Raw genomic sequence first — 9,978 nt, forward strand, 5'->3', positions numbered from 1 at the left:
TCCCCATGGGGGACAGAAGAGCTCACGACCACTTGTAAGGGACAGTGCCCCCTCTCAGTGAAGGTGTCAGGGCAATAAAGGCAAGATCCCCAGGCAAACCTGGTCCCCAGTCTCACCACACAAAGGGTTCTGAAGATTCTGTGATTAATGTGGCACCCTATAACATCTTTTAATATGCTTGAACAAGCAGAAGCTAGTATATTGGCAAAACACCTGTTGAATTCCCCCATCCAGCTGGATTAATCAGAAAAATGCAGGGAAGTGAACTAAATCAGTCTTCCTACACAGACTTCCAAACAGTCTTCCAAACACAGAAATGAATATTGGATCATTCGGGGCTGCACCATCAGCTGGGTATCTCCACAGAGAATTCTGGGAGACAGTTCGTGTCAGGGTAATGGGGTTTGAGAAGGATTGGGGTTCCCACACAGATTCCTTTATTTTTTTTTTGTATAAACCATCATCCTAGGGCCTCTTTACAACTCGCTGGGGCTTTCCAAGAGGTCTTCCTGAACCATCTTTCTATGTGATTACACCTTCCTCGCAGTAAAACAGTGAAAGCAACCTGACTTCAAGCAGTGTGGGACCTAAGGCACTTGGACATCATTTTACCCCACAGACACCCCCACCTCCCTCTCTGATACTGAAAGTTTGGGAGGGACCATAAAGATTATTTCACAAGTGAAGAAGTTGATGCTCAGAGAAGGACAGTTGCTTGCCCAAGGTCACAGTGAATAAGTAGGAATTGGAAACCCAAGCCTAGGCTTATCACGTACACACAAGTGTGTTAGTCACTCAGTTGTGTTCGATTCTTTGTGACCCCATGGACTGTAGCCTGCCAGGCTCCTCTGTCCATGGAATTCTCCAGGCAAGAATGCTGGAGTGGGTAGCTATTTCCTTCTTCAGGGTATTTTCCTGACTGAGGGATCAAACCCACCTCTCCTGCATTGCAGGCAAATTCTTTACCGTTTGAGTCAACCATTTGCATGCAAAACCACGCATAAATATATCTGTGAAAGTCCTCCTTGTCCCCAGGGCAGTGACTAATTGAACTGTCACTAAGAGGGAGTTGTTCACACAGTGAAGAAATGAATGTTCTAGATTCACATTCAGTGCTGAAACCACTGGCCATGTATGGCTATACTTGAAATGTAGCAAGTTCAAACTGAGACCGGTGTTAAGTGTGAAATGCACACCGGATTCCAAAGGCTTAGTCAAATGAAAATGTAAAATATTGCCTTAGGAATTTTTTATATTATTACTAAAATTACAGTGTTTTAGATATATCTGGTTAAATGAAACTATTATTGAAATTCACTTCACCTGTTTCTTTCTTATTTTTTCACTTTTTAAAATGTAGCTAATAACTATGAAGAACAGTATGGAGATTCCTCAAAAATTGGAAATAGAACTGCCATACAACCCAGCATTCCCACTGCTGGGCATACACACCGAGGAAACCAGAATTGAAAGAGACATGTGTACTCCAATGTTCATTGCAGCACTGTTTACAACAGCCAGGACAGCAACCTAGATGTCCATCAGCAGACGAATGGATAAGAAAGCTGTGGTACATATACACAATGGAGTATTACTCAGCCATTAAAAAGAATACATTTGAATCAGTTCTATTGAGGTGGATGAAACCGGAGCCTATTATACAGAGTGAAGTAAGCCAAAAAGAAAAACACTAATACAGTATACTAATGCATATATATGGAATTTAGAAAGATGGTAACAATAACCCTGTATGCAAGACAGCAAAAGAGACACAGATGTATAGAACAGTCTTTTGGACTCTGTGGGAGAGGGCGAGGGTGAGATGATTTGGGAGAATGGCATTGAACCATGTATAATATCATATGTGAAACGAATTGCCAGTCCAGGTTCAATGCAGGATACAGGATGCTTGGAGCTGGTGCACTGGGATGACCCAGAGGGATGGGATGGGGAGGGAGGTGGGAGGGGGGTTCAGGATGGGGAACACGTGTATACCCGTGGTGGATTCATGTCAATGTATGGCAAAACCACTACAATATTGTAAAGTAATTAGCCTCCAATTAAATAAATTTATATTAAAAAAAGAAAAATAAATAAATAAAATGTGGCTAATAGAAAGTTTAACATTACATACGTAGCTTGCACTCTGTATCCATTGCATAGAGCTTCTACAGGCATTGAGGATATACCAGAGCACAAAACAGACAAAAGTCATGCCCGCCTGGAGTTTACCCCTGGGGAGGAGAGAGACAACAGATAAGCAAGTGAAATAAGTGCTCTGGAAAAATAAAGCAAGGAAGCAGGTTAGAGGAGGAAGGAGAGGTTGACATTTAAAATAGGTTTATCAGGACTTCCCTTGTGGTCCAGTGGTTAAGAATCTGCCTGCTAATGCAGGAGACATGGGTTCAATTCCTGCTCTGTGAAGATTCCACCTGCCATGGGGCTCCTAAGCCCATAGGCCACAACTGCTGAGCCCATGTGCCGCAACTGCTGAAGTCTGTGGGCCCGAGAGTGTGTGCTCCACAAACAAGAAAAGCCGCTGCAGTTGGAAGCCCATGTATCACAGCTAGAGAGCAGCCCCACTCACCACAACTAAGGAAAAGCCCACACATAGCAACCAAGGACCCGTGCAGTCAAAAATTTAAAAATAACAAAAATGATAATAATATTAAAAAATAGAATGATCAAGAATGGCTTTATTTATATTAGCCTTCAAGAAAATGGAAGGAGAGACAACTTCATCCCCCTCTAGGAGGGTTGTAATCACAAAGACAGGTAATAACAAGTGTTGGAGAAGATGTGGGAAATTGGAACCCTGATAACACTGCTTCTAGGAATGTAAAATGGGGCAGCCACTTTGGAAAACAGTCCAGCACTTTCTTAAAAAGTTAAACAGAGTTACCATATGACCCGGCAATTCCCTCTTGGGTATTTACCCAAGAGAAATGGAAACATGTCCATCAAAAACTTGTACATGAATGTTCATAGCAACATTATTCCTATTAGCTAAGAAGTGAAACACCCAAATGTCCTTTAATTGATGTGGTATGTCCATTCAAGAGAATATCATTCCACCCTAACAAAAGAACGCAGTTCCAAAACATGAATCTTGAAAACATTATACTCAGTGAAAGAAGTCAGTCACAAAAGAGCATATAGTATCTGATTCCATTTAACCATTCCATCTAATTGCATGAAATGTTCAGGATAAGTAAATTCATTGAGACAGAAAATAGATAGGTGGGGAGGGTTGAGGAAACCAGGGAGAAATGAAGAGTGACTGCTAATGGGTCTGAGGTTTCTTCTTGGGGTGATGAAAAATGTTCTAACTGACCATTGTGAGGGTCGCACAGTTCTGTAAATATACTAAAGCCCACTGAACTGTATACTTTAAATGGGTGAATTGCATGGTATATTAATTATAGTAATAAAACTGTTATGAAAAAAGAAAGACTTCACTGAGAAGCGATATTTGAGCAGACATTTGAGTGAGCTAAGGGGCTGGGGGTGTGTGGCGCCTTCCAGGCAGAGAAAACAGAAAGTATAAAGGCCCTGAGGAAAGAGCAGGCTTAGCTTTTAAGGGACAGGCTAGAGCAGGATGAGGGGGACAGCAGGAGTTGAGTCAGAGGGATGGGGCAGCAGGTCATGTAGGGTGCTCCAGGCCATGAGAAGGACTTTGGTTCCTCTGCTGCTGCTGCTGCTAAGTCGCTTCACTCGTGGTTGACTCTGTGCAACCCCATAGACGGCAGCCCACCAGGCTCCACCATCCCTAGGATTCTCCAGGCAAGAACACCGGAATGGGTGCCATTGGCTTCTCTACTGAATGAGATAAGTCACTCGAGGCTTTAGAGCAGCAAAGGGCCAAGACGTGATGACCAGTCTGGCTGCTGTGTTGAGAGTAGCCTTCAGGGGTCATGTACAGAAGCCATGAGAAAGTTGTTATATTGTCTGAACATTCCAGTTGAACTAACATGATATATATCTGTTATAGGTTTGAACCGCTAGAATAGGGAGTGTGTGCATACACGGTCACTCAGATGTGTTTGATTCTTGGCTACCCCATGGACTGTAGGCCACCAGGCTCCTCTGTCCATGGGATTTCCCAGACAAGAATACTGGAGTGGGTTGCCATTTCCTTCTCCGGGGGATCTTCCCCACACAAGGATCAAACCTGAATCTCCTGAATTGACAAGTGGATTCATTACCACTGAGCCACCAGGGAAGCCCCCTGACTAGATGATTCTAAGTTTTGCATAGGAATGCAAAGGAGCTATTGTGGGGACTTCCTCGGCAGGTGGATTCTTTACCACTGAGCCACCTGGGAAAAGCCCACTGTAACCTGGGGGGCGGGGGTAAAATTCAGCCCACCACCTATTTTTGGCCAGCCTGTGAACTAAGAATTACTTTTATATTTTTCTAAATGGTTGACAAAAATCAAAAGAATAATACTTCATGAGACACGAAAATCATATGAAATTTCAAACCTCAGTGTCCATAAGTAAAGTGTTACTAGAATACTTCCAGGCCCATTTATGTGTATCGCTGCTTTCACAGCAGAGGTGAGTAGACGGAACAGGGACAAGAGACTGTGTAGCCTGCAAAGCCTAAAACACTTCCCATCTGGTCCTTAACAGAAAAAAATTGCTGAACCATACAACAATTCCCAAACATTTTGGTCTCAGGGCTATTTTTCATCTTAAAAATTGAGGATCCCAGATTTTGTTCATAGAGGTTATCAAGATTTACCATTTAGAAATTAAAAGTGAAGCAAATGGCATTTCTTCATTCTTTTTAAGCACAGGGAACTCTGCTCAGTGTTGTGTGGAAGCCTGGATGGGAGGGGAGTTTGGGGGAGAATGGATACACGTATTTGTATACTACTGAGTCCCCTTTTCTGTCCATCTGAAACTGTCACAACATTGTTGATTGGCCATACTCCAATATAAAATAAAAAATTTTTCAAAATGTGCATGTGATTTCCTACAAGTATTTTTAAATATGTAGTAAGTAATTAAAAAAATAATTAACCCACTGCAACACTGAACCTGGTTTTGATGAACTGGCTTACTCATGTCATGATGTAACGAAGTGCTACAGAGTTGGCTGTAGACAGGCTGGCTTCTAGACATAATAGGCTGTGCTAATGCACCAAGTGTGGGGTGTGAGGAGAAGAGAGGAATCGAAGATGCCTCCAAGGATTTTAAAGGTTCTTAAAGGGATCAGTGGGGCAGCCTGTGGGAGAAACAGGTTGGTTGGTGAGACTGACCCCTCTCCCTCAACAATAAGACAGTCACCATCAGGTTGGGGGTCTCATTCTAAGCCATACAGGAACATCCAGAGTAGCTTCTGGGCAAGGGTCTAGAACAGGTCCAAAGAGGTGATTCAGGAAGGGAGAAAGTGGGTTCACTCAGCTTGCTCTGTATGAAAGGGCTTAGGCAGGAATTCCCTGGAGGTCCAGTGGTTAGGACTTCAAGCTTCCACCACAGGGGGCCCAGGTTCAATCCCTGGTTGGGAAAATAAGATCCCGCATGCTGTGCAGTCAGCCCCCTGCCCCCTACCCCCCAAAAAGAAAGGGCTTGGTCACTCAATCCTCCAGGAGGAAACTCTATTCCAAGTCAGGTACATTTGGGTAGCTATTTGATTCAATGTGTAAACAGGTCCAGAAAATGTATTCTTTTAAAGAAAGTTGATTCAGTATTTACTAGGACCTTGTCCTAGAGCCTGGGGATAGAACAAAAAAAAAAAGAAAAGAATAATGTGGTGCCAGTCCTCCTGAATCTTAGTATTTGAGAGGACACGTCACTTTTTCTGAGATTATTTTTTTCATCTGTGAAATGGGATAATGAACCAAACTCTACAGACTTGTGAAGTGTTCATGGAATAATCCTATTCAGTAAACATAATGGATCCAACACAATCCTGGGCACAGAGTAAGTAATCAATGCTTCTTCTCCCTCTCCTCACTCTTCTCTCAAGCACACATCCCTCTTTCAAAAAAGATGGCCCCAAGCTATGTATGCGTTCATCCACCAAATATTCATGAAGAATCTACTATATGTAAAATGAGGGAGATACAGGAAAGTTACAAGACACACTGTTCACTGCTAGAATATGTGAAGTGAAGTCGCTCAGTCATGTCCAACTCTTTGCGACCCCATAGACTGTAGCCTACCGGGCTCCTCTGTCCATGGGATTTTCCAGGCAAGGCATCTGTGTGCGTATGAGATGAGATCGACCAAGTAACAGCTGATGGAATAGAAACAGCAGCTATGTCAGGGGAGAGGCCAAAGTAAGTGCTCTCTAAACAAAGATAAGATTCCAGGAGGAATGAGGTTTAAATTATCCCTAAGATAGAAAGGACTCAGATGAGCCAAGATAGTTAGAGGTTACTAGTAGGTGGCCTGAAGCTGATAAAAATTTTAGAGGTAGGTTAACAAAAGATTTCAGAGAAGGCAATGGCACCCCACTCCAGTACTCTTGCCTGGAAAATCCCATGGACTGAGGAGTCTGGTGGGCTGCAGTCCATGGGGTCACACAGAGTTGGACACGACTGAGCGACTTCACTTTCACTTTTCACTTTCATGCATTGGAGAAGGAAATGGCAACCCACTCCGGTGCTCTTGCCTGGAGAATCCCAGGGACGGGGGAACCTGGTGGGCTGCCGTCTATGGGGTTGCACAGAGTCTGACACGACTGAAGCAACTTAGCAGCAGCAGCAGCAGCAGCAGCAAAAGATTTCAGTATAGAAGAGAGTGACTCACTGGGCTCATGGGAAGATTTACTGTAGGAGATACTCTTGCCCCGGCCCTGGGCCCAGAGCACCTCATCTCTGCCATAAAGATACACTTGGATTCTAAGTCCTATTAATAGATTAACAACCTGCAGATCAAGGACATTTCAGCACAAAGAATAGGTAGTCATTGAGGAAGGACCTTGGAAATGTTAGGTAGGTAGAATAGGGAAACGGAGTCCAAAATGGCGGTGGCTAAAAAACAAGGAAGGTCAAAGGAAGGTCCGAGGACCAGAGTGAAGACTTCAGGTAGAACAAACAGCACTCCTGGCTAAGCCCAATTTGCATAGGGCAGACCCAGGTGGAAGAAAACATAAAAGGAGAAGCCAAAGCCCTCTCTCTCTCTCTTCCTCTCCCACGTGCATGCACTCTCTCTTTCTCTCCCCCTCTCTCTCTTCCTCTCTCCCCCTCTCCCACACGCTCCTCCACTCTCTTCCCTTCAAATCTTTGGGTTGGCATGCCCTCACACTTTGAGAATGGATTCTCCTGCTATCTTCTAAATAAAATAGAGCTGTAACACTGATTTGCCTAAGAGCTGTAACACGGTTTGTCCAAGACCTGAGAGCTGTGACGCGCCGAGGGCTCTAATGTCCGTTGCTCCAAATCTTTGTTGTAATGAGACAAAGAACCAGGGAACATACACTCGTGTGACAGAAAGAAGAAAAGAAATCCATGTTTTCTTATGTTTACTCAGACCTTTAACTCCTGCCTAGTTATTCCTTGGGCATTTTGTAGCATTCATCCCCCCTGTTTTCCTTCCAAATTCTACAAAGTGCCAAGAACCCCTAAACTACTCCTTGTTGCTACCTTCTGATGTTACGTCATTTACAAAGACTGCAATTGCCCAGGACTTGGCCACCTTTAAACTTCAGTAAGCACATGTTCCCCTGCCCCTAGACAGTGTGATCAAGACAGCCAGGACCCAGATTTAAATCCACCCATCACCAGCTGCATGACCTTGGGCAAGTCATCTTTTCTGAGATTATTTCTTCTTCTGTGAAATGGGATAATAACACCAAACTCTGTAGACTTAAGAGGTGTTCATGGAATAATCCTATTCAGTAAAGTATCCAACACAATCCTAGATGCAGAGTAGGTAATCAGTTTTTCTCCCTCCCTCCACCCTCCTCTCAAACAGAGTTTTTTTCAGGGACCACACCCAACAGCTGGAAGCAGCAGAAGCACCATCTGGAATCAGAGAAAGAGGTGAGAGTCCTGCTTTGCCCCTTCCCAGCTGAGCCTCACTGAGCCTTGGGTTTCCTATCTGTAACTAGGGAATTATATGCCATGCCCCTCCCCCCAGCATTGCTGTAATAGTTCAAAAGAGATGGCCTCTTTTAGGGCGATGGCAATAGTGATCACAAAGGATTTAATGAAGTATTCCCCTCAGGTTGCTTGCCTCTATTTATCACCTGTGAGAGGAGGGACTCCCAGAACTGAAAACACAGTCCTCTTTGTAGAAGGTCTGGCTTTACTGCCAGCAATACTTGGCATGCAAATGAGTATCTTGTTCTTAACTGTAAAAGAATGTATCAGAGCAGGATGTGAGCACACAGAATTCTGGCCTCTTGGTGGGCAAGGGGGAATCTAAGATGCTTGTTAATAGTGATTGTGTGGTTCAGAAAAGGTTTCTGTTTCCTCAATGCTAATGTGGGAGAAAGAGGAATTACAGATGAAAAGAATCTTATAAAGGCCTGTCTCTGCTCTAAAGTTCCACATTCCCTGAACCTCTGGTCATAGATATGGCCTTCTTTCCCACAGCTGTCCATTATAAATGTCCAATATAAATGAAGGATGGTGAGGCAGTCTCTGAAGGCTGATCAGCCATCCCCTGGGCTTCCGAATTGTTTCCTGCCCATCTGATAGCAATTGATTATGCCTCTGATGACTCTTCCCCTATCAACAGGGAGGCTTGTCTGTTTAGCTGATGGCTGCTACTTTCACCAGAGGGTGGCAAAATCGTGTCAGAAAACTCCAACCAGGAACCTCAGATACAAACGGACAATGTAGAAATACCAGGGGTCGTCTGCCAAACTTAGATCCTTGCTCCTATTGGAACCCGGACCTTCAGCCTTAGCGACTCAAAGCCAGGGCCAGGAGCATCAGTATCACCTGGGGCCTGGTTGCCCGCCCACCCTCTTCACCCCCGGAGAACTAAATCAAGAGCCTCCCAAGGGGTTCTGAGGCACTGCTCTCGGTGGTTAAAGAACCAAACCACCCATTTTAAAGCATGAAGTCCCGGCCTTCTCATCGAAGTCCAGGTGTGGGCTGAGCCAGTGCTGGAGTCCAGCTCAGGTTCTGCTACCTCCCAGCCGTGGAACCCTGGGCAAGTTACTGAACGATTCTCAGCCTGTTTCCTCACCTGTAAAATGGAGACAATACCTACAGAACCAGCTGTCCTGGGATTAGAAATAACCAGTGTGTGAGCTGGACTCATAAAAGGTAACTAGTCAGCGGTGGCTCCATTTGCTGCAGTGGATGGCATTTCTTTAAAAGCCCCAGGAGACGCCCTGGCCTTTGTCACAATAAGCCTCTGCACACAGGCTTTTAACCCCCCTCAAGTCCCACGTTTGGATCCAAAGGCTCAAAGAAAGACAAGCAAATCCCGTCCTCCTCCCTAAGGGACCCAGAAGGCCTGAGATACGCTGTCCAGGCCGTGGTCAAAGGCCAGATCAGGCCAGGAGAGACCTTAAAGGTCATCTCGAGAGACTCCCTCCTTTTCCGCGGAGGGGCTGGGCCCAAGGTCAGGCTGTGAGATGCTGGCAGAACTGGGCCCTGGCTGCATCCACGCACTCACAGTCCAGGGCTCTCCCCCTGCTCCGCGCTGACGCCCTGCGCCCCAGCTGCAGGGGCGCCAAGATCACCCACTTGCCCCCACTGCACCCCTCAGATGGATCGGTCCGGGCCCGGCACCCTCAGCCCCGCGTCCCCTGGACTCCCGGCGGCCGGAAGTTCCCGGGTCCGCCCAGCCGACTCGGGCGCGGGCGCCAGACGGGCCAGGCAGCACCTCCCGAGACCAGGCCGCCCCCTGGCGGGCCCGGGGGGCGCGGCAGCCGGGAGCCGGGCGCCCGCCCTCTCCCGGCCGCGGGGCGGAGTCGCCGCGCTCCGGGTCCGCTTCCCCGCCTCCCAGGCCCCCGCCCCGCCCCCTTCGGTGGGCTGCGGGGCGCGGCGCGGCGCGGCCGGGCGGG

The sequence above is a fragment of the Oryx dammah genome, unplaced genomic scaffold (assembly GCF_014754425.2).
Source record: "Oryx dammah isolate SB20612 unplaced genomic scaffold, SCBI_Odam_1.1 HiC_scaffold_16, whole genome shotgun sequence".
Classification (NCBI taxonomy): Eukaryota; Metazoa; Chordata; class Mammalia; order Artiodactyla; family Bovidae; genus Oryx; species Oryx dammah.